The 23,627-nt window shown below is 29.5% G+C and overlaps 1 protein-coding gene across 1 annotated transcript in view; it reads left to right on the top strand.

Moving 5' to 3' along the window:
- The first annotated feature begins 697 nt into the window (after positions 1-697).
- The window catches only part of LOC134831533 (inactive dipeptidyl peptidase 10), a 50,202-nt gene continuing 27,272 nt past the window's right edge, over positions 698-23,627 (top strand). Inside the window, exon 1 of the mRNA XM_063845279.1 lies at positions 698-810. The gene's annotated coding sequence lies outside the window, so the exon portion shown is untranslated. The remainder of the gene's footprint in view (positions 811-23,627) is intronic.

Here is a 23,627-nt window from a genome sequence, read left to right as displayed (position 1 = left end):
CGAACGAACAAAGGGAAGGAAAAAGAGCAATAAGAAAAAAAAAATTAAAAATTTTCCCTTTCACAAAATCTGGGCTTTTAATTTTTTGTTTCGTTTTTAAAAAATAAAAAAAAAATAATAATTTGTTGCCCAGAAAAAAAAATTAAATAAAAATTTCCATACAACACAACACACCATACACAACAAGAGCACCCATTAGAAGAGGAAAAAAAATACGAATATTTACTTACCTGGCTAAATATTTTCTGTTTAAATAGTTGAAGAAAAATAAATAGAAAAAGGAAGATGATAATCGTTGTGCCCTCTGTGCAAGACGCAAAAAAAGCAAACAAATGTTGAAATAATAACGAATAAAAGCAGGAAAAACATTTTTCTGACATCCTGAAGGTGAAAATAATTATAAAATAACGAAATAACTTCAACGTACACATCGTCTCGTCATCTCTCGTATCTACGGGAGTGCGTCGTAAAATACACATCTACGGAAAAATTTAAAAGATATAATAATAATAAGAGAAGGAACCTGGATATTTTTTTTTGGGTTTCTATTCTATTAAAAATAAAATAATAAAAAAAAATTGTGTGAGTGAATAAAAAAAACGAAAGAGAAAAAATAATAAAATTTGATAATTAAAGAGTGAAAAATAACAGAGAAAAATAATTAAAAGGTAAAAACACTCTTTGTGTAAAAAAAACACAAAAAATAATAGATAAAAAAAATAAATAATAATAAAAAAAACCCACAACATAAAAATAATAAAAGGATAAATCAATCAGGAAAAAGGATATATTCAGTAATAAAATTTCAAGGTAATTTTTTCCTCCGCACAGCGACAACGGAGCCATATCATTATTATATTATAATATAAAGATTATGGTAATAATAATAAAAATCGTGAAAAGGTGAAATGTTAGTAGTGTCGCTTGAAAATGTGACGATAAAAGTGCTTTATTTTTCGTAGAGTGTGACCTTTTTTGCTAATAGTTTCCTCTATTGACTCAATAAAAAGAAAAGTGAAAAAAAAAATTTATAAGTTTTTAATCTCTACTGCGACAAGGGCCGCCGTTGTTGTACTTAAGAGCAAAGAATGTTAATGAAGGTTAATGAAGACTGTGACCTTTGATAATTAGGATCAAGGTTGTGTTCTGCGACATGCATACAAGTGTTGAGTACTTTTGGGACAATTTAAGCTGAAAGTGGATTTTTTTGTTTTAGGTCTGAAAACTGTGTGTGTGTGAACATTTTTTTAGGGACAAAGTTTTTTTATGGAAAAGAAAAGATAATTTTATACGGTTTTAAAATGAGAACAAGCGAGATGAGGAAAATTGAGTTTAATTATAAATATTTACTTAGGTGTGGTTGATGTTTATGAAAAAAGTGATAACGGTAGAAACTGATTTTTAATTCATAGAAAAGTGACTTTTTTAAATTAAATATTTACGAATTTAATAGATTTTTCTATTAAAATGAAAAATTTAATAAAAAAAGGTTTTTTTTTTTGTAAAAAAAAATTAAATTCTAATAATTAATTTATTATTTTAATGTAAATAAAATATTAATTTTAATTTAATTTCACAATTGTTTTTTTTTTAAATTAATAATTAAATAAATATTATTTTTAAAATTATTAAAAATTAAAGCAAATTTTGGGAAATAATAAATTTATTTATTTATTAATTAAAAAAATATAAATGCGTTAAAAAACAATTTTAAAATTAAATTAATATTCAATTTGCATTAAAGTTAATTAATAAAAAATTAATTATTAAAATTTAAAATATTTATTTATTTTTTTATTAACAATTTGAATAAAAAAATTTTTTACTTTTTTGGATTTTATTAATAATGTATAAAAAAATTAATAATAAAATTGTATTTTTATTTAAAATTTAATTTATTTTAAAGAATTTTTATGTTAACTTTAAAAAATTTAAAAATTTATGAAAAATTCAATTATTTTTTTAATTATTTAATTTTTAGTATATTATTTAACAAAATCTAAGAAGGTGAAAAAAAGTAAATTTTTAAAAATAAAAAAAAAAAATTTGAAATATAAAAAATCAAAATTTAAATATTTAATTTAATAAAAAAGAACAAAATTCACACTACTCGAATATAAGAATTTCATCCAATTTCATAAAAATAAATTTGACAATTTTGACTAAATTTTAAGCCCTTTAATATGAAAAAGGTATTATGCTCAATATTTTGTCAATATAATTTCGCAATAATCCCCAAAATCTCCCTTTTCCAAATAATTTTCGTTTTGCTAATTGAATCATTTTATTTATCATCACTCCTGCACCTCTAGTGACTTCATGCCATAAATCTCGCGTTGCTAGCAGCAACAACTTATACTGCGTAAAACAACCACAAAACACAAACAATTGTTAATCCAATTATAAATCATTTCGACTTGTCACAAAAGTGTCAGGATGCTAAAAAAAAATTTAATTGTTTCAGACGTGTGCGTTGTTGCTATAACAATATAATTGAATAATGCAATTCTATGTGTTGCTTACAAATATTTTCAACCAAAAATAACCTTGTCTTCATCATCATGTAACGAATTTTAATTTAAATTTGTTTAATTTTTTATTTAGCAGATTGTTTTTAATTACGAGTTTGTGTGTGAATTAAAATTTTTATACGATTTTTTTTTACAAATTTTAATTAAGCATCAAATCCTTTGAAAAAAATTGGAATAAAATATAATTGATTGTGAAAATAATTATTTATATATTTAATGACGAGTAAAGCTCTCGCATAATGTTTAAATGGTTTATCAATTAAGTAACGCTTAAGCTAATTGTGATTTATTGGAGCTGAAAATGCGCCTATTTGTGTCGGTGCATTAATGGCGGAGGAACGGACGATGAAAAATGATGTTTATTGGAGCGATAAACATTTTCTAATTACCCAACTATTATTATTACAACAGCTGTTCTGTCTTATTTTTCTCATTATTACTGCCACTATTATTATCATCTCAGCAGCAAGCGATGCAAAGTCGAGTATAATTATATCTTGCACCGGTACAACTCTCACACATAACTTTTAATGAATAATTTTCGTAAATATAAAATTTTTACGTGAACAATAATTTTTCGAGTCGCACGAGAATTTTCTCTGAAAATCTGAGCTGCTTGGTTAAACATAATAATGTGCAATATAATCGACGCAGTAAAGAATCTACTAATGGAGGCAATTACGGAGATGATGATGATGACTCGTTCACTATGTACGAGACGCGCGCAAAAACAGAAACCCAGCAAAGCAAAAGAAAATTATGATTTGATAAGTTTTTCGGTTAATTGATTTTTATGTGAAGATTTTTTTTTCGTGTTTGTTTTTTCTTTCTTCTTCCCGGTTCGTTATACTCTGTGATTTGCGGAGAAAAAAAAACTTTAATTTCACTACTTTTCTACTTTATTTACCACTAAATTTAACTTTTATCCGCAATAAATCTTGCAGACCATTTTCTGCTCATCAAAATGAAAATTATCGCTATTAAAGTCAATGAAATTTATTACTTCCAAGTTTTTTGTTTGTTCTCAGTTTTTATTTAGGTACAGCAAAAAGAGTCCCGTCAATAAAAACAAAATCCATGCCACGCACAAAAAATAATATACTTTTTTCTCCGTCATTAAGTATCTTTTGTTTGTGTTGTTTTAATGTTTTCTTTTGTTCACGAGTTCAGTACTTTTTTTTCTGTACTAAGCAATTTAACACTAATTTGATTTGACATATTTTTTACGCGTGAGATTTTTCCCGACTCGCAGTTTTGAGTCGTTAAGGGACAAAATTATATTTTTTTTTACTTGCGACCGAAACGCTACTACACAATAAAAAAAGTCCCAAATTAACTTTTTTTGTTATTTTTTTTTTGTATTGTGTGTAGATGAATTTGTCACTATTGTTTCGGAAAACAGTGTGGCACATTTTTTTTAACTCTTGTTTATTTTATGGAGTCGGAATAGTTTGGTACAGGTGAGACACGATTTGCGATTCTTTTCTTCAGAAGTAAATTTAAAAAAAATCTATAGCTGCTAATTCAGGTTTTCATGATTAAAGATGCTGTTGATAATTTTTAGTTCAAATGATTTAATTTAGTAAATAAGAGGGAAACGATTGGTATGGGAGAGGTTCGTTAAGTTTTTGTTACTATGCTGCCCATATTTTGTTTACAAAGTTACTTCTTCTTGTATCTTTTACTTCGCTAACTTCTGTTAAGCTGTTGTAAAGTGTTTGCTGTCTTTTTAATTCATTAACGTCAGCGATTGGGCCAACAAGATTTGCCCGTAATTTGTTCTCCTAAAGGGAACGACAAAGGTTTTGTACTGAGTGCCGACTCTCTGTTTATCTTTAACTGAAACAAATTCTTCAGGTAGCAATTTTTCAGGTTGTAATTTTTAATGTATTGTTGACAATTTATAAGATAAGGAATGGCTTGCTACCGCAGTACCTGAACGATTTTTTCACGACTGTAAACGAAGCGCAATCTTATTCACTCCGAAATAAAAACGACTTGCGCCCTCCATCTTTACGAAATGCAGCAACGCAAAGTTTGCTAATATACAAAGGGGCATTGTTTTTTAATGAAATGGCAAGAAAAGTGAAAACTGATACTGAAATTAGTGAATTTAAGAAAGAGCTAGAAAAATATGAAAAAAGTGATATTGATGCATGAAAAACAACAAAAAAAAGTGACAAAATGACTTAGCTAGAAAAATTATCAATTGACTCAAATCATCGCAAGATGGAAACCAGCACAACAACAGTCGTTGTTTAATCTGCCTGGCAGTTATCATGCTGGCAACTTTCCTCCTTAGTTGTTGCAGTCCAAGTTCAGAGCATCGAGTTTCATATTCGGGCATCTAATCTTGATTCACTGTTTATCCCAAAGCTTACCTGATGAATCTGTGCTGCACACGTTCAATACATCTTGAATAGGATTGCAAGTATAGCATCAATATAGCAGATGCAATAAAACCTATGCTCAATTGCTTTCTTGCTTAGACTCAAACCAATCAAATCGGCTTCATAATTTGTTCTTGACTGTTTTTCCTTTAATATGGTGCATCCTTCTGATATCTCTTATAAGATTTCTAAGAAAAAAATAATTCATATTGACAAAATTCTCTTAAATCGGGAACTGACTGTACCTTTTAGCAAGTCATTGTACACGAGATCCTCATGATTACACAACCAACACTTTGCAGTAGCTTACACTAAATTTGAAAAAAAATCTCTCCATAGACAACGAAAAAGCAATTAACAGTGCCCAATTTTTCAGTAATTCTGTGTCGTTTTATCTCGTTACAATTTTATATACGTTTTTGTCTGTGCATTAGAATCAAGCCAGTCACAATTTCATCTGTATTCAACTCTTTACTTTACAGACCGAAAGTTGTGAAAGGAGGAAATAATGGTCCTTTGCTTTCTCTTTTACTCTTGCACACACTACTTTTCCACATTGTGTCTAAAATAATGAAATTACGAGTTTTTTTTTTCTTCTTTCTACGACTAACTTTAGACCGACAACGACGACGAAGTAACTTTTAAACAAAACAAAAGTTTATTGCTTCATTTAGATTTAATCAAAGTTTGTTCTCCCCTTTCTTCTGTTTCGAACATTTTTTGGTTATTGAACAAAAGTCTGACATTTTAGACAAACGAAACAAGACAAGACAAGTGTGTGTGTGTGAAAATTTGCTGATTTGACCGAAAACCGAACTCAAAACCAAAGATCTTGCTTGCTTGAGTGGTGATTTCCTCCTTTCTTCGTCATTTCTTCGTTTCGTGTGTTTGTCTTTCGTCGGTTTGTCGTTCATTCGGTATGGAGCAGCAAATAGTGCTGAAATAATCAAAAATTAATCCTTCGTCTTATCTTGTGCTTTTTAAAAACTATTCAATGCCAGATTGTGAAACAGATAGCACTGACATGATTATGAGACAAAATCAGATAATTTTCGCACAAACGAGACTTATGTTCTTTAATCAGCAATTTATTTTTGTGTCTCTCTGTGTGCGATTCCGATGAATGGGAGAGATTAAACTACTTTTGTGCAGTGGAGATATCGTTCTCAAGAGTAATATGAAAAGGAAAGAAATCAACGTTTGTCGTGGTGTGGTAGACAATGATGAATTTGACCTGCAAAATGATCGAAAAATCGGATGTCAAGTCACGCCCTGCGTTGTTTTATTGTTTTCAAGTCGTCTAAGATCTGGAAAAATATAAAAAAGTTTTTAGTTGTCGCTTTTTAGTTGCAGAGAAAAATATAAAATTTGTTTGGATTTAGATTAAAGAGCGTGAGTTTAGATAAAGTTCTGACAAATAATAGCATTAGAATAATTTCGAAACTTTTTTTATGATAAAACGTTTTATTTTTGCAAAGTTGGTTGTTGTTTTCGAGACATGTTGGTGCACTTGTTTAATAAACGAATTGGGTAAGAGCCAATGTGCGATAAATGCAATACGAATGATAGACTCTTGATATTTGTTTTCATTATTTTACATGGTTTTTTAATGAATTTTATCTTCGGGCTTAATTTTGGCAATAACAAGTATAAGAGGGTCAATATTTTATTGTTGAAATTTCAGTTTTATAAAAAAATTTTTTTATCCCTTTCCGTGGCCCAATTTTTTTCGATTTTTTGCGCGTTTTCAAATTTCTCTTAAATTTCAAAAACCAAAATTCAAAAATATTTTTTAGTTGAAGCCTTGTCTTTCAAATACAACTTGAATTATTTTAATAGCTGAACTTTAAGTTATTAAAAAATTAGTTTTTACAAATTTTGAAATGTCCTCCTCTGTGGACAAAACACGGAAAGGGACAGATTTTTAATAGAAATTGTTTTCTCTTTTCTAAATTATTAAAGAAAAATTAATTAATTTAAATTAATCAAAATATATTGAAGATTTTTTAACAAAATATTTTCAATTTTATTTTTTGAAAAAATTATTCGAACTCAATTAATTACTTAAAATTTCTAAAACAAATTTTTAAATTTCATTAAAAAAATTTTTACAAAAAAAAATTATAAAAATAATAAAATTCATTAAATTACATAAAATTCGATAAAATTCCTAAATTATGTAAATCCTAAAAATTATTTTAAAAAAATATTTATTTTATTATAAAATTATTTTTTTGTGTTTTAAAACGAAAAATATTAAAATTACAAAAATTAAAAAAAAATATTAAAAATTATTTGAGCAAAAAAAAATCTTAGCTACAGAGTTAATAACTTTTAAATAATATTTTAGGCCAGTTTTGCTTGCAAAGGTATTAAATATTCATAAAATTTCAAATTTCTTCGAAAAAATCAAAAAAGCTTTAAAAAATTTTTGTGGCAAATATTTAACAAATTTTAAAACTTGTAGGATTTCACAAAAAAAAAACTATTAAATTAAATTAGAAAAGTCAAATTCAGTGAAACTTTACAAAATTTCTCCAACTTAATTAAAAACTTTCCTTTTACATTCTCAACTCAAATATTAATATTTGCGCAACTTTACATCCAAAACTTACCGTAAATCACCTCCAGCATCGCGTCAAAATCGTGGCACTTCAATCAACTTCACACAACGAAATCTGCCAAGACATTTACTGCAATGCGACTTTCTGCGAAAAGAAAAAAAATAATATTAAATTACAGGAATTTGGACCATTCAATCTTGAATTCTCTCGAAAAGAGAAAAGGAAAAATTTATTTGAATATGTACCCGAAAAATAAATAAAAATAATAATAATGGCATGACATCACAACAATAAATATAATCAGAAGTGAGTTTTTTTTTTGCTCTTGCCACATGTACAAGAAGAGAAGCGAAAACATGGAACTACAGCATTTAATGTCATGTTCTGATTGTACTTCCACTTCACGAGAAAAAGACAAAGCGAAAAACAGAACCGAAAAGGGGAAAGGAAATTTATTTAGCTATATTTGGCGCCATTCGATGTCACTGTTCGCATTCGTTCCAGTTTTGTTTAAGTATATTTGTCTCTCATCCTCCGCCCTCCCTCCTTTTTATATCATTATATTGTTTGTACTACCACCGAGGCACACACACGAGCGACGAAAATAGTCCTACTACTTCTAGTTGATGATGATTTAGGCCCGGATGCATGTACGTTACAAATTTTGATATATGGACCATGAGTGATTTTTTCCCTTTGTTTTGCGTTTTTTTCTCTCTCTCTGTGGTAGCAGATTTTACCGAAAAACACACACACATGACGAGCTTGTTTTATTGTATAAATATTTTTGATGCTCGTTGGAGTGTGTGCAGCACTCTTCAAGATTAACTTTTTATCCTTTCCTGCTTCGGTATATTTACTATCATCACCGGTTTATGTGAGCTCACGCCTCGTCCTCGCTTTTGAATATTTTTTGCGTTGCTTGATTGTCTGTGAGACGCGAAGAAGCGAGAATATTTTCAATCCCCTGGAAAATTTAAAGTGGTTGTACGTAAATAATAATGATAGCAGGAAATAAAAAAAAGTGAGTGCTCTCTTGTTTTATTTATTTTTATGGGGATGTAAATATGCCACGTTAACTTTTCTCCACAAATCGGAGTAAATAATATTTTCGCCTCGAAAAATACACGTGCCTAATCGAAATGTGACGTGAAACGACCTCAACGAATGAATTCCAATATAACGCAAAACTATAAACGAAAGAAACTAATTTTTTTTCTTATCGTGCAATCCAAGCAAAAAAGTCTGCACGAAACACGTGTGTGTGTGTGTTTGTGCAATTTTTTTGCGCGCCGTCAAATATTTGACCTAGATTAGAGAAACGCTAACCTCTAATGAAAATGAATGATAAAAAAAATCAAAGAAAGGTCACCTGGGACACTGATTTCTAATGATTTCTCGCGAAATAATGACGGATGATGGAGTTTCTGGTATTTTGTAAAAGGAAACGTCATTTTTCCGCAGAAAATCGCGAAATGTGAAGTGACGAAGCAAAGTGGTGAACGTGAAAAACCATTAAAAGTGTTTGTTGTCTCGTGCCCATTTTTCATTTTTTGACGCGTTTTGAAGAATTTTTTATTATGGTTGACGTCTGTCTTTCACAATTTGTCAATTAAAATGTTAAAAAAATGAAATATTATATCGAACTTAATTTTAAAAAAATATAAATTAAATTTAATTAAAAAAAATATTACATTATAAAAAATAAACTACCGAGACTTAGAAATATAAATAAAAATTTAAATTATTTTTGATTAATTAATGGAATTAAATTAATTTTATAAATTGAATTTAATAAAATAATTTTTTAAGTTTAGTTTAGTTAAGTTTAGTTTTATTATAATTAATTAAATTATATTAATTGAAATTTTCAATAATAAATTAAAATTTAATAAATTAATAATAAATAAATAATGAATTAAATTTTAATTAATTAATTAATTAAATTAAATAAAAAATTATTTAAGTATAATAAATTTAATTAAGTATAAAAAGTTTGAAAACATAAACAATTTTTATTTTAAATAATTGATGGAATTAAATTAATTAAAAATTGAAGAAATTATTTTATTTTAATTTAATTAATTTTAATAAATTAAATTAATAATAAGGCGCCAAAAATGATTTAATTTTTATAATAATTTAATTCATTAATAATTTATTTTAAGTTATTTAAATTAAATTAATATAAAAATTTAATAATAAATTAAAATTAATTTAATTAATTAAATAAATAATAAAATAAAATAAATAAATAAATAATAATAAATAAAAATAAATAAATAAATAAAATAAATTTAATTTAATATTTTTTCAATATAATTATTTAAATTATATTAACTGAAATTTTTAATAATAAATTAAAATTTAATTAATAATTTTAAAAAAAAATTATTATCTTTAAAATAAATTTTATAAAAATATTTTTTAAAAAAAAAAAATTAAAATATTTAAGTAAATACGCTAAAGTTGGTAATTTATGAAAATTTTAAATTTTTTCTACGCACACTTTGAGGTAAAGAGGGATTAATGTTTCGAAATGATGGATTGCCTCATTCAATCAGCTCAAATTAGACATATTCCCATGTACACACACAAAATTCCATTTAAAATTAAAAATGATCGGATTTTGCTTTTAACGGTTTCCTTCACGTCAACCAGAGTGTCAGAAAACATACAGCAAAATTCAATTTTTACCTTACTTTGGACATGAGCTTCATTATACCAAACAAGGTGTCCCAAGCGAGTTTTTTGCTTTATTCCTTGAATCTCCTTTCCTCCGTGGTCGTCAATACACATTTTTGCTAATAATTTAAACAACAGCAAAATGGGGCATTGTCAAATTTGTAGCATGTTTGAGCACCTGTTCAGTTCCTTTCATTCTTCGGCATTGTTCTTTGGCCGAAAACTTGTGTTGCTGCCGAAAATGATGATGATGATGACGACGATCTGAAAAGAAAAGAGAAAAAAAAAATTGTAATAAGGTACCGAAAAAGGTAAAGAAAAACAAAACCTGAAATAACTCGATGTACAAAAATAAAATTCATCCGAAGAATTTTCGTGTCGTGTATCAAAAAAGTATATTTTATGTGTGTGTGTGTACCTTTGCCCCCGGTAGCTGCGTCGATGGAAAACGAAGAAAAAAAGGAAAAGATCTGTGAAAATTGATACGCTTCTCACATGTAATTTCACTTTTACTTTTAATACAAGACAAGAAAAAAAAAGTAATTTCGGCATATCCTTCGTTCTCACATGAATGGAAGAAATAACAACGTTATAAGTTCATATTTTAGGTTTTTTTTTTGGTCCAAACATAAATAGAACGAAAAAGGTAATAATAATACCGAAAGTATTCCTTTGTGTAATGTTGAGATAAATAAATAGCCGCACAAGATACATTGATCCTTTTTAAAGCAAAATATTAGAAAATATTGTATATCTCCTCGTTTGGTGCATGTGTGTGTGTTGGTCTCGAGAGATCGCCGGCTATTTGCATGAAAAAAGTTTGGGCACACGGCATGACAGGCCATGAAATATATAAGGACGGTAAATTAAGGAATGGCTAGAGATTGCGTTCTTCAGTTGTTGATTCACGAGGGGATTTTTTTTTGCATTGGAAATTGGAAAATTTATTTACGATGGCAGGCATCTCAATCACGTCGAGTTTCGGCGTTCTATTTTTGAAGAAGTCGTTGAATATTTTACTGGAGGTTGAGCTATGGAAAAGTACTTGTGATTTTAGGGACGCTGAGTTTGTACTTTTTAAACGTATTTTTTAATAATAAGCTCGCACCGCGGTCTCTAAAGAGTCTTATTATATTTCATACTGTTGAATCGTAAGTTTTCTCAGTAAACGTCGGGGAATGGGTTTTAGTTTTTTACCTTGCATCATAAGCAGGCGTCCCATAGGGTTTCTAAAAGATCTTAGTAAATTTTAAGCACGATTGACTTACTTGACTTAATTCCTTTTCACCTCTTTTCAGATGCATAGGGTCGCGGTGATTTTCCTCCAGCTTTGGCGGTTCGTTGCCAAGGTTGCGATGGATCGCATGGTGAGATTGCGATCAATTGTTCGAATTTCGGCCTCCATACTTCGTCTCCAAGTTTTACGAGGAGCTCCGCGTCGCCTTGAGCCCTGAGGATTCCAGAAAAGAGCTCTTCTGCTAATGTGATCGGCGTCGCGACGAAGTGTGTGTTCCACCCAGCCCCATTTTGGAGTCAGAAAAGTTTTTTATGATTTCGAGTCTCGAACCAAGGACCTGATTCTCATCAGTCAGATACGCTAACCACTGTACTAAGCTGGCTTCCTTTCTTTCGTACAATCGTTAAGTTTAAAAATGCTTGGTTTGAATTAATTGGAACAATTTTGAGCTTGATGGGTCCATTCATGATTTGATTTTTGATTTGATTTGAAAATCTAAACAAAAAATTTTCAACCCTCAACTTTTTTGTTTTGATATGATCTATAAAATGATTTAAATCAGAATTAGATCAGATCAAATCCAAAATTTTTAAAATTTATTGGCTTCAATTTTTTGTGGATTTTTTCTTATTGATTCGATCTGATCTAATTTTAATCTAAATCAATTTTAGATCAGATCAAATCAAAATTAGTTAAGGGTCTGAATTTTTTTTTTATTAGATTTGCAAATCAAATCACAAATCAATTCTTTTGTGATTTGATTTAATGCATGCAAAATAGATCAGATTGTGATTTGATTTTTGATTTGAATCTTAAATCATTGATCTAGATTTTAACGAACTGTTTCAAACATCTGAACATTTTGGAAACTATTGAGACTTTTCTATGGTTTTTTCTTATTTAGTACTAAAGTAGTTGTAAAAAACCTTAATTCCAAAATTCTGAATTGTCGATCGATGGTTGTACTTTTCGTTTCATTTTGTTGTATTCATTCAATCCTTTGTAATAAAATGAGCTCTGTGCTTCATTGGTCATTTTTTTCGAATATTTGAATCACTTCCATTTGTTTGTTCTTTTATTCAATAAATTTTTCATTCTTACTTCTAAACAAGATGTTGAACCTGTTAAAAAGAAAATAGCTCTACAGAAAGCTTGAAACTTAAAAAATGTAACAAAAGTAATACTTACCTTTAAAAGTTTTCATTCCAATTCTCGTCCCTTTCGTACTTGAAAACTTGACCTCTTTACTCCGAACGATAAAACGTAACATTACAAAATATAACCTTTGATTACAAAATTTATGACGATAATCGCTTGAAATGTAATTACTGTGAACCGAGTTTTCTATCGCACCACGTAACTTATAATTACCAACTTTTTTTGTTTTTTTTTTTTTTGCATATCCGTCTCTAATACTCCCTCCTGTAAAAAAAACATAAAGTAAAATAACAGATATTACTCACCGACCACCAAATGAATTACTTACAACATTTTCGCGCAGTTTGAGCTCTCGGGCTCGCGTGACTACGGAACGTTTGTATGAAAAGTGCAAGGATATCCACGTCAAAGGATTTTGCGTTAATCACGTCAGAGGCTGAAATGCGAGAAACACAAAAACTAAACCTTATGAATGTCATGTTGTTGAAATTATGAGGAAAGTTATTTGATACAAAATAATGTTCATGATGATGATAAAAAATGTAAAATCTCTGATTTCATATGCTACTAAAAAAAAAACTCCCCGGCAACAACAATGAGACCACATGTACAAAGAGTGAACATTTTTTTTATCATTTCATCTCTTTTGTCGTAAAATCATCATAACATGAGTAGTTATCGTATCTCTCTCTTTCTCTGTGTCTCGTTTATCCGTTCATAATACGAGGTAATGTATATTAAAATACAGAAGAACAAAAAAAAAACATTACAAGCAGTGACGGAAATATTTTGTGGCTCCCCTTGCTCGTAATTTGGCATGTAAAGCCATCCCTTTCCATGTTTACGTTCATGTCTGTCTGAAATATATTTGTGTAATAATGATGCAAAATATAGCTTATGACAAGTTTGTTTTCAATGTAAATGATGACGACGACGATGATGTTGTCGCTACCCCCAGAATTAGCCGGGAGAACGTCAGAGAGTTGTCGCTTTGGCAAAATCTGAAAGTTTTTGTGTATTGTGTGTTTTAGCTGCAAGTCATGTCAAATGCGCAAAATCGTTTTTGTCTCAGGCAGCGCAAAAATCACCAGTTATGCCATGATGTTGGTTCGAGAGCATGAAATGATGATACGGTTTCATCTCGTCCTCGTTGTCGTAGTGATATGTGTTAATACACTTGAGAATTCAAGCAGCAATATTGTTTTCATTCATTTTTTTTCTGTTTTATTATATTACATTTGTTTCACTTTTTTTTCTCTCTTCGCTTATTTGAATGAATGACTGAGACTTTATGGCAATTTGCATGAATTTTAAAGCTTGCTGTTTCTTGCCGTTAAATAGAAGAAGGAAAGTAATCACCGGTAAATTCCTTCCTGTTTACTACGTTGCGTCAGTCAGTCGGATTGTAACACTCCCAGTTCTTTCCATTCACATAATGCCCTACCCCGCTAATTCTCGTAACACACAGTAACGACTTTAGTCATTTACGTCCTACAACATTTCATGCTTCCTTTTAGATTTATGCTTTTTGATGTGCCATGCCATTGTAGTAGAGAATAGTAGAGTAAAAAGTAGTAGAAATATTTTTCACACACGACGACGACGACCAAACATTGTTGTTTTTGATGCGAGAGAGACAAACAACAACGTGGAGGAGGAAGAAGGTTGAAACAGGTGTTCGATAAAAATAGAACAGATTTAATTATGTTTCATATCGACATTTTTGATCGTCGTGTTGTTGGTCAAGAACACGTACTTCGCGGTCGACTTTCGACATTGCGTTGTATGTGTGAGAAAAAACTGAGATAGCCGCACATTTTTTGGCAGATCTGCAATAAATTATGATGAGAGGCCACGAGTTGATGCGGAACATCGTGCCAATGCAAGTCAAGTGAATAAAATTTTATTATAGGAAAATACTTTTTTTTATCGTTTTCGATGAGAAACGAAACTAAGAAGGCGTAGAGAATACTTAACGTTTCTGTCTAATGAAATTTTGCACAGAATATCATCAGACGTTAAAAAATGTAGAATTAATTAGGTGTAAGAATGTCGTTACCGACAATTTTTGAATATATCTTTTTTATGTGAAAAGTCATCTTGATTAGAAAAAAAATACGAAAGCGTATTTTAAAACCTAAGATGTAAAAGTATCTCTTTTAGATCAATTCTCTAAAGTTAACCAGAGCCTCTCTCTCCAGAGGTCATAGAAGATTTTATTATATATTTTTTTTTTCGTTTATTAAACTTCTCAGCTGTACAATGAAAATTAACATTTAAATTACTCGATCAGGGGGAAAAGCCTTTATATGCGGAATCCCATTTAAAAGTTCAAAATTGAAAACGTAATCCGAACAGTTGACACCCTTGCAAAGCCTAAAGATGAATAGATATGAATGGGTTAGCGACGGATCATAAGATTCTATTGTATGTGAACTATTACTCTTTGAGCGCTTTCAAACGGCTTGAATTCGTGGATCTTTTCAAAATAACGATGCAACAAATGACAATATCACATAATTATTAGCTGTTGTTTTCATTCACTAAGGAGGCTGTGACAATATACTCATGTACATTTCGTCAATGTAATTTACCTCTGTGGTTTCATGTAATATACTTCATATTGTTCCTTCATATTGTTACAACAACAGATTATGGACTACTGAATGTCGTCTTCCAGTGTTTATTAGAGGAAGTAAATTTGGCGAAAAAGGATTAAAATATTTCTATAGATTTCCTAATGGCGGTCATGCAAAACAATTAGTTGGAATATCTTCCTCAAGAATAGCTAGCTGCCTAGAATCCAATCTACAGAAATCGATGAACTCAGGTTTCCAGATTGGGTTTCAGATCTATGATGATGATTATATAATAACCCATCTAAGCCACAAAAAAGAGCTTTATGTGGAATATTTTGCTATTTAACCTGTACCATATTCTAATTTCACAGTATTGATTCCTTTTTAAAATAAGAAAACATATTTTGTTTAGAACTGACGAAATTCAATAAGATCAATTTTGGCTCTTGTACTTCCAAACATTAACATTCTGTAATTTATTTATTTCTTTCATCTAATAAAGACTACATTAATTATAATTATTTGTATCTGACGGAGATCACTTTCTTCAGCTTTTCACTAAAGGCATTTCGTGGAAGCTGTAAGTCGGAGCAACGCAAAGCTCATTAAAAAGACGCGTACATCTGTGGATTGTGCTGTTTTGCGAGTAAGTTGTGTGTTGCGTTTTCGATTGGAAGGCTCTAGCGTGGCGCAGCTGATATTCGCATGACGAAGGGATGAATTGCCTTTTTAATGCTGGGGAGTCAATTTTGCCGTTCATCACGTCATGCACAAACGTGCAGCAAACAATCTCTTGTCTGTCGCGGATGGTGATCATTTTCAACAAGTTTAGTCGATGTTGGTATCGTGGCAGTGCATATCCTTGCCAACCCAGATTTCGTAAGCAAAAGATCAAAAATTGTTTTTGAATTGATATTTGAATTGATATGGGCATTCAAATTGGATATGTTCTACTGTTTCTTCTGATTCAAAGCATATTCTGCATTAGCTGATCTTCTGTATCTCATAGAGCACATCTTTTTGTTCGGTTTAGTATGATCAGTAAGGAAAGCAACAATCACTCTGACTTGTTTGATATTCATATTAAGTAACTCTTTAGTTCTTCTTGGAGATCTGCAAAATACAAATGAATTCACATGATTCGACAGATTTCTTCCTTCATCTTCTATGTTAGATTTATAGAGAATAAGAAAAAATTCTTATGAAGTTTGGTGAAATTTTATGTATTTTTACATTACTTTCATAGCTTCTCGATCAGCATAAGTATTTCATGTTAAGGTTGGAATTGATTCCGTGAGAAACCTAATTAAAAAAATAACTTGGTCATTTATAAAATTTAAAATAATTGAAACTTACCTTGAAACAATTTCACAGACAGACAGTCTCTCACTACATTTACCTCATCGTAATGCACTAAAATGCCAAAAATATCCAACATTAACAAAAATTCCTCGTCTCGTCCATCAAAAACGTTCATCGCATCAAAAAATCTCTCGCCGCCCGAACAATAGTAATTAACGACCACAACACTGGCTCACGAAAAAAAAATTGTAAAAACAAAAGAAAGTGCTAAAAGCGTGTCAAGGTCAAAACGTGACTCATTTTTTCTTTTGCTTATTTTTCGCATGCAAAAGGTAATGGACTAAGCACACATTTTTTTTTTGGTAAGTGTGATGTTTTCCTCTACTTAAAAAAAAATCTACTAATGTAGCGCACATTATGAGGCGAAAATTTTGTTGGTTTAACCGAGCGTGAGTGAACACATGATGAACATATAATAACTTTTTTGTTCGATTTTTATTTGACTTGTTATGCATATCAACATTATCATCGTCGTCGTTGTCGTCGTAAAAGCAGGGTGGCGGCATGTTGTTACAAATTAAAGATCAGCGATTTAACATGACTTGCATTTCGTGCGTTTTCGTGCTTAACGTGCTCGAACAATGGAAGTAAAAATGTCAAGAAAATTTTGGTTCGAGTGATTATCCGGAAAAGATTTCGTTTCGTTCGAGGGACGAGAATTAAGTGCAAGGAGGAAAGAGGAGTGGAATTTGATTAGAAAAAGTGGAAATGTTGATTGAAAAGATTTTATAATAATGAACTCTATTAAACTTTATGATAAGTAGGAGCACGAGAAAAGTTAAAAACTTTTGTATTTTCTTCTTTCTTGGAGAAAACAAGACAAGGGCGGCACAAACAAAGAAATATTATATCAAATTAAACGAAAAGACGAAGAGTAATCTTATCGCAATACTCATTTAGATGCTTTTTCATGAGTTGGAAAATCTTTGTCTGATCTGTGGAGACGACTGGTACTTTGAAATTTCCTTCTGCTTTCGATCTTTTTCGACATTTTAGGACGCTACAATGAAAAATTTTCCATTTCCAGCTTTATTTTTTGTTAGTTCGTTATTACTAGCTATTCTTAGACAAGGCAACAGGAAACAAACTAAGCGAATAAAGATTGAACAGATAAGACGTTGAATAGCAAGCAATAACGAGCGTAGTTATATTTAGCACAATAACGCAAACACATAAATACAAAAGGAGGCATTTATTGTAATGTATTGAATAATCAGAAAAATTAGCCTCATATTTTGATGGAAGGGGGAAACATTTCATTCGTTCTTAAAATAACTCGATTTCGCATATGTTTCGAGACTAAGACGAGCTTTAGGAGGCTCATCGTATATTTCGCCATCCATCCAATTCCAATTCTTGATATGACTACTTATCTCCTTCTTTCATACACAATGACGGGAAGCAAAGGCGAATATCCTCCATAAAATAATCCTCAACAACATTAAGCCATCTCATTTCGCGCAAACTCGTGGCACAGAGACAACGATGGAAAAGAAGCGAAGCTGACGATGACAACGTCGAAAAATAGAAAAAAAAAATAAATAAATACAAATCTTAATCTCTTCTCCGTCTTAATGCCATGCATTAAAAACTAAACAAAAATATACGCACATCCATATAGTTTCGCCCCATCCGTTTTAATTTTTGCGTCGCTACGTGATGTGAAGCTAGAAAACAGCTAAGAAATGCCACAAATTTTATTTAAATATCATTCTCACTCATCGTTTTATTTTGATACTTTTATCCCTTAGTCGCTTCGTGAAAAGCAATTTTATAACCAAATAATACTAATATAATGATAATCGTAAAAATTAATTGAAATCGAAAAGTTTTATGTTGATTATGGAACGTGATTTGACTGAAAATACAATTTTCTACACAAACATTATTATTATCGTTGTCACTGCACTATTAGTTGTTGTTGTTGTTGTTGCTGAATGGAGAGAGAAAAGCTAAACAACAAAGTGTTTGTTTGTACAAACAGAATTTTTAAACAAACTGAATCACGGAATGTCCGTCGAGCGTTGAAATTGTGTTTCAATTCGCTGACAGAATTAAATAATAATATCGCAATAATAACAAATGAATGAGCACGCAGTTTTATAGACGGGAATTAATATAAAGTGGACAGGCGGGAAATGTGTAGAAAAGCTTTTGATGACGAGAGACTTTTATTGTTGTGTTTTGCGTTTAGATGATGAAGCTTTGATGGATTTTTATCGTTTTGTGAATTGGTCAATTTTTTGTAACAGCAAGCAAAAAAAAAAAAGAAAAAAAAATTTTGGCAACGTGCCAAAAGTGAGACAATGAGATAAAGACTTAATGGATTTGAACTAGATAACGATGGAAGCTTCGTGGAGCCTGCAAAGTTCAATGAACCATGAGGAGTGTGGATGTTCGTTTGTTTAACATTAAAGATATTGTGAGGTCATTATCATAAGAATGAGGCTTAATGAATAGCTTTAAGTTTCACATGAAAAAATAATTTAATTTGAAAACCAAAGAACATAAGATGGAAGCTGTATTTAGCACTTAAAGCTGAACAAACAAAAAAATAAAAAGCCCAAAATTTAAGAGTTATGGAAATCTTGCTAACTAAGTTTTTCCAAATCAAGAGCAAAACTAAATCAAAAACTGTGTCAAAAACTGTGTCAAAGCCATTTTTGTCAAATCTTGCTCCAAATGGATAAAAATTTATCAGAGGGCTCTAATTTATCATTTATCATTTTATAACTCAAAACTGCCAAAAAATTGAAACTGAAATTTTTTTTTCTTTGACATAGTTTTGTTTTGAAAACTAAATCAAGAGCAAAACTAAATCAAAAACTGTGTCAAAGCCATTTTTGTCAAATCTTGCTCCAAATGGATAAAAATTTATCAGAGGGCTCTAATTTATCATTTTTAATCATTTTATAACTCAAAACTGCCAAAAAATTGAAACTGACAAAAAAAATTTTCCTTTGACATAGTTTTGTTTTGAAAACTCAAAACTCAAGTTTTGTTTTTTCAAGAGCAAAACTTGTGAGATAAAAATTTATCAGACTAATTTATCATTTTTAATCAAAGCAAAACTAAATCAAAAACTGTGTCATGTCAAAGCCATTTTTGTCAAATCTTGCTCCAAATGGATAAAAATTTATCAGAGGGCTCTAATTTATCATTTTTAATCATTTTATAACTCAAAACTGCCAAAAAATTGAAACTGAAAAAAATTTTTTTTCTTTGACATAGTTTTGTTTTAAAAACTAAATCAAGAGCAAAACTAAATCAAAAACTGTGTCAAAGAAATTTTTGTCAAATCTTGCTCCAAATGGATAAAAATTTATCAGAGGGCTCTAATTTATCATTTTTAATCATTTTATAACTCAAAACTGCCGAAAAATTGAAACTGAAAAAATTTTTTTTCTTTGACATAGTTTTGTTTTGAAAACTAAATCAAGAGCAAAACTAAATCAAAAACTGTGTCAAAGCAATTTTTGTCAAATCTTGCTCCAAATGGATAAAAATTTATCAGAGGGCTCTAATTTATCATTTTTAATCATTTTATAACTCAAAACTGCCAAAAAATTGAAACTGAAAAAAATTTTTTTTCTTTGACATAGTTTTGTTTTGAAAACAAAATCAAGAAAAAAACTAAATCAAAACTAAAAAACTGTGTCAAAGCCATTTTTGTCAAATCTTGCTCCAAATGGATAAAAATTTATCAGAGGGCTCTAATTTATCATTTTTAATCATTTTACAACTCAAAACTGCCAAAAAATTGAAACTGAAAAAATTTTTTTTCTTTGACATAGTTTTGTTTTGAAAACTAAATCAAGAGCAAAACTAAATCAAAAACTGTGTCAAAAACTGTGTCAAAGCCATTTTTGTCAAATCTTGCTCCAAATGGATAAAAATTTATCAGAGGGCTCTAATTTATCATTTTTAATCATTTTATAACTCAAAACTGCCAAAAAATTGAAACTGAAAAAAATTTTTTTCTTTGACATAGTTTTGTTTTGAAAACTAAATCAAGAGCAAAACTGTGTCAAAAACTGTGTCAAAGCAATTTTTGTCAAATCTTGCTCCAAATGGATAAAAATTTATCAGAGGGCTCTAATTTATCATTTTTAATCATTTTATAACTCAAAACTGCCAAAAAATTGAAACTGAAAAAAATTTTTTTTCTTTGACATAGTTTTGTTTTGAAAACTAAATCAAGAGCAAAACTAAATCAAAAACTGTGTCAAAGCCATTTTTGTCAAATCTTGCTCAAAATGGATAAAAATTTATCAGAGGGCTCTAATTTATCATTTTTAATCATTTTATAACTCAAAACTTCTAAAAAAACTAAAAAGTCATAAAGTTTTGACTTTTGGCTTAAAAGTTTTTTCGGCCCTGTTTCTAATGTTTTTTTGTGAAATTTCTTTTCAAATTGGTATGTCAAAGAGGTACTTAAATTTTTTAATACTCAAATGCACTAAAAAGCAAAATCTAAAAAATCATAAAGTTTGGTTTTTCTTTTTTGGACTATGCATTTTTAGTGAGATCGGGTATGTCAAAGAGGTACTTGAATATACTCAAATGCACTAAAAATGTCTAAAATCCATTTGCTTCGTTCGAGTATTTCAATTTAGGTTTTTTGGACTACATAGGCTAATACAAAATTTATTATTTTTCGATAAAATACTGATATCGGGTGATGTGAGCTAAAGAAGTAACAAAACAAAAGCGACATACCTACTCAAACATCTCTTCTATTAGTTAGAAAAACGAATTATTCATAGCATATTTATAAAAGTTGACGACTTGTCGCGTCACCCTTCCTGTCGCCACCCTTTCCAAAGACTTTCCATCGTGCACGAGGTTATGTTTTCCCGCATTCAAACATTAATCATGTATGCAAATTCCGTCCATTAAGCCAAAATAAATGACCACCAGACAACTAGACAATACACATTTTCCATCCATTTAATTGACTTATCTACATAAATGCTAACGAAATTAACATTTAACAGTTTTTTTTTTGCTGTTCGTTCATTCAGTTACACAACCAATCACCACCGACGTGCTGCACATCGCTCCATTGTTGGTCGTTTTGTTGTGCTCGTGAAATGAAGCCAATTTAAATATCACCCATAACTCTTTTCTTTTCAATTTACGGTTAGAGACACACACACACACTCAGTCAAATTTTGCGCAAATTAACATTAATAGGCAATATATATTCAAAAAAAGATGAAGAAGAAGAGTAGTTGGGAACAATTCATTTGATAGTCTATCGTTCTACGACGTCGTCTCTTTGCTTCTCGCACAGCGTGATTGAATGCTTAATTGTGTCATCTATTATCGTAAGATAAGATCCTTTGTTGGAAGTTTGAGGGAATTCATTATCATACTGTGAGTGTGTTACAAGAAACTTTACTTCGTTCTCGGTTAAAATGGTTAAACGCAATGTTTTAGACAAAATCTTGATAAATTTCGTTCGCATGTGGTTTCATGCCTGCCTGTCACAGGAACGAAATTTATACCATTAAAATTCCCGTCGAACAGCGTGACCTGGCAAAAAATTGTAAACTTAATTATTCTCGGCAAACGTCATCATCATCATCATCATCACGCACTGAATAAATAGTCAAGAGTGAAATTAATCTGATTTTTTGTGCAAACAAACAAAAAAAGTTTTCACATGTGAATTGCTGCCGTTTGGCTACGTTTAATTATATACCCTGTGCGTGTCATCAAATAGGCGCAATTTCCAGCATTTAATCAGCTTCAATATCGCCATTCATTCCACTGCAACGGTTCGCCTGCTTATGCATAAATAATGTCGTTATGATGGCGTGGCATGCGAGGGAAATTTCACACTCACTCAGGAATCAAAAAAAAAATATTATTTCGCACGGGAATGTCGAGTATACGGGTTGACGCGGTTGTGTTGTGGCTCCTCACCAAAAACTAAAACAAATAGTGCTAGAAAAGTTAGTTTACACAAAAGTTTGTTCGGCAACTTATTGCATAATATTATAAAATCATCACAAATGTTTGTTTGTGCGCAACAAATTTATGCAAAATTGACTTGCTCTGACAAATTTTTCTACGGGGAAAATTTTGCAGCATTGTTAGCTGGAGTTAACTTACGAAAAAAAAAGTTTATAGTGCAGCTTGTTGTTCACACGACAATGTAAAAGTGTGTTGTGAATGTTTATGAGTGTATAATTTGAAGCAATAAAAAATTATTTAAATTTTACGATATACTACTTTACTTGCGTTATATTGCTAATTCAAATGTATTAAAATGGGGTGAATTATAGTTTTTTTTTGTTATTTTTATTTTAATTTTCATATAAAAAAAAATTTGAACTTTTTTATTTTTTAAAAATATTTTTTTATAATTTTTAAAAAAAAAACATAAAAACTTTTATTTAAAAGAATTTTGTTGAGTTTTTCTCAGCTTTTGGGTTTAAAAATTTTTTTTTGTTAACTTTAGTAGATTTTTTGTTAACTTTCATTAAAAATTAAAAATTTAAAAAAAAAAAAATAGATTTAAAAAATTTTTAAATGTTTAAAAAATAAAAAAAAAATTAAAATCAAAATCTTCATTTTTCATAAAAATAATTTTGAAAAAAGTTCTAAAATTTGTGAAATATTTTTGAAATATATTAAAAACCTAAAACATTAAAATAATTTTATTAAATTTAAAATTAAAAAAAAAATAAATAAAATAAAAATATTTTTGTAAATTAAGGCCGCTCCAAAAAAAAAAATAAATCCGATAAAAATATTTTAAAAGCCAAAATTCCAATGGGGCAAAATAAAAAAAAAGTTAAAAAAGTTTTGGCGTATTTTCATAATTTTTCAAGACATTTTAAAAAAAAATTATAAAAAATTTTTTATAATTTTTTTTGAAAATCAATTTTTAATTGAATTTATGGATTAAAAAAATTTTTCATAGAATTACTGAATTTTTTTTTTAATTTTTTGACAGTTATTTTTTATGAAATTTTAATTTTTCAATTTATAACTTAAAATGATCTTAAATCAATTTTAAATTAGAAAGTTTCAAAGAAGATTATTAAAAAACAACAAAAATGTTGATCAACGATCAAAAATTGCTAAAATTTTGTCATTTTGTATGAAAA

Source organism: Culicoides brevitarsis, chromosome 2 (genome assembly GCF_036172545.1).
Source record: "Culicoides brevitarsis isolate CSIRO-B50_1 chromosome 2, AGI_CSIRO_Cbre_v1, whole genome shotgun sequence".
Classification (NCBI taxonomy): Eukaryota; Metazoa; Arthropoda; class Insecta; order Diptera; family Ceratopogonidae; genus Culicoides; species Culicoides brevitarsis.
This window is presented reverse-complemented; position numbering and strand designations above follow the sequence as displayed.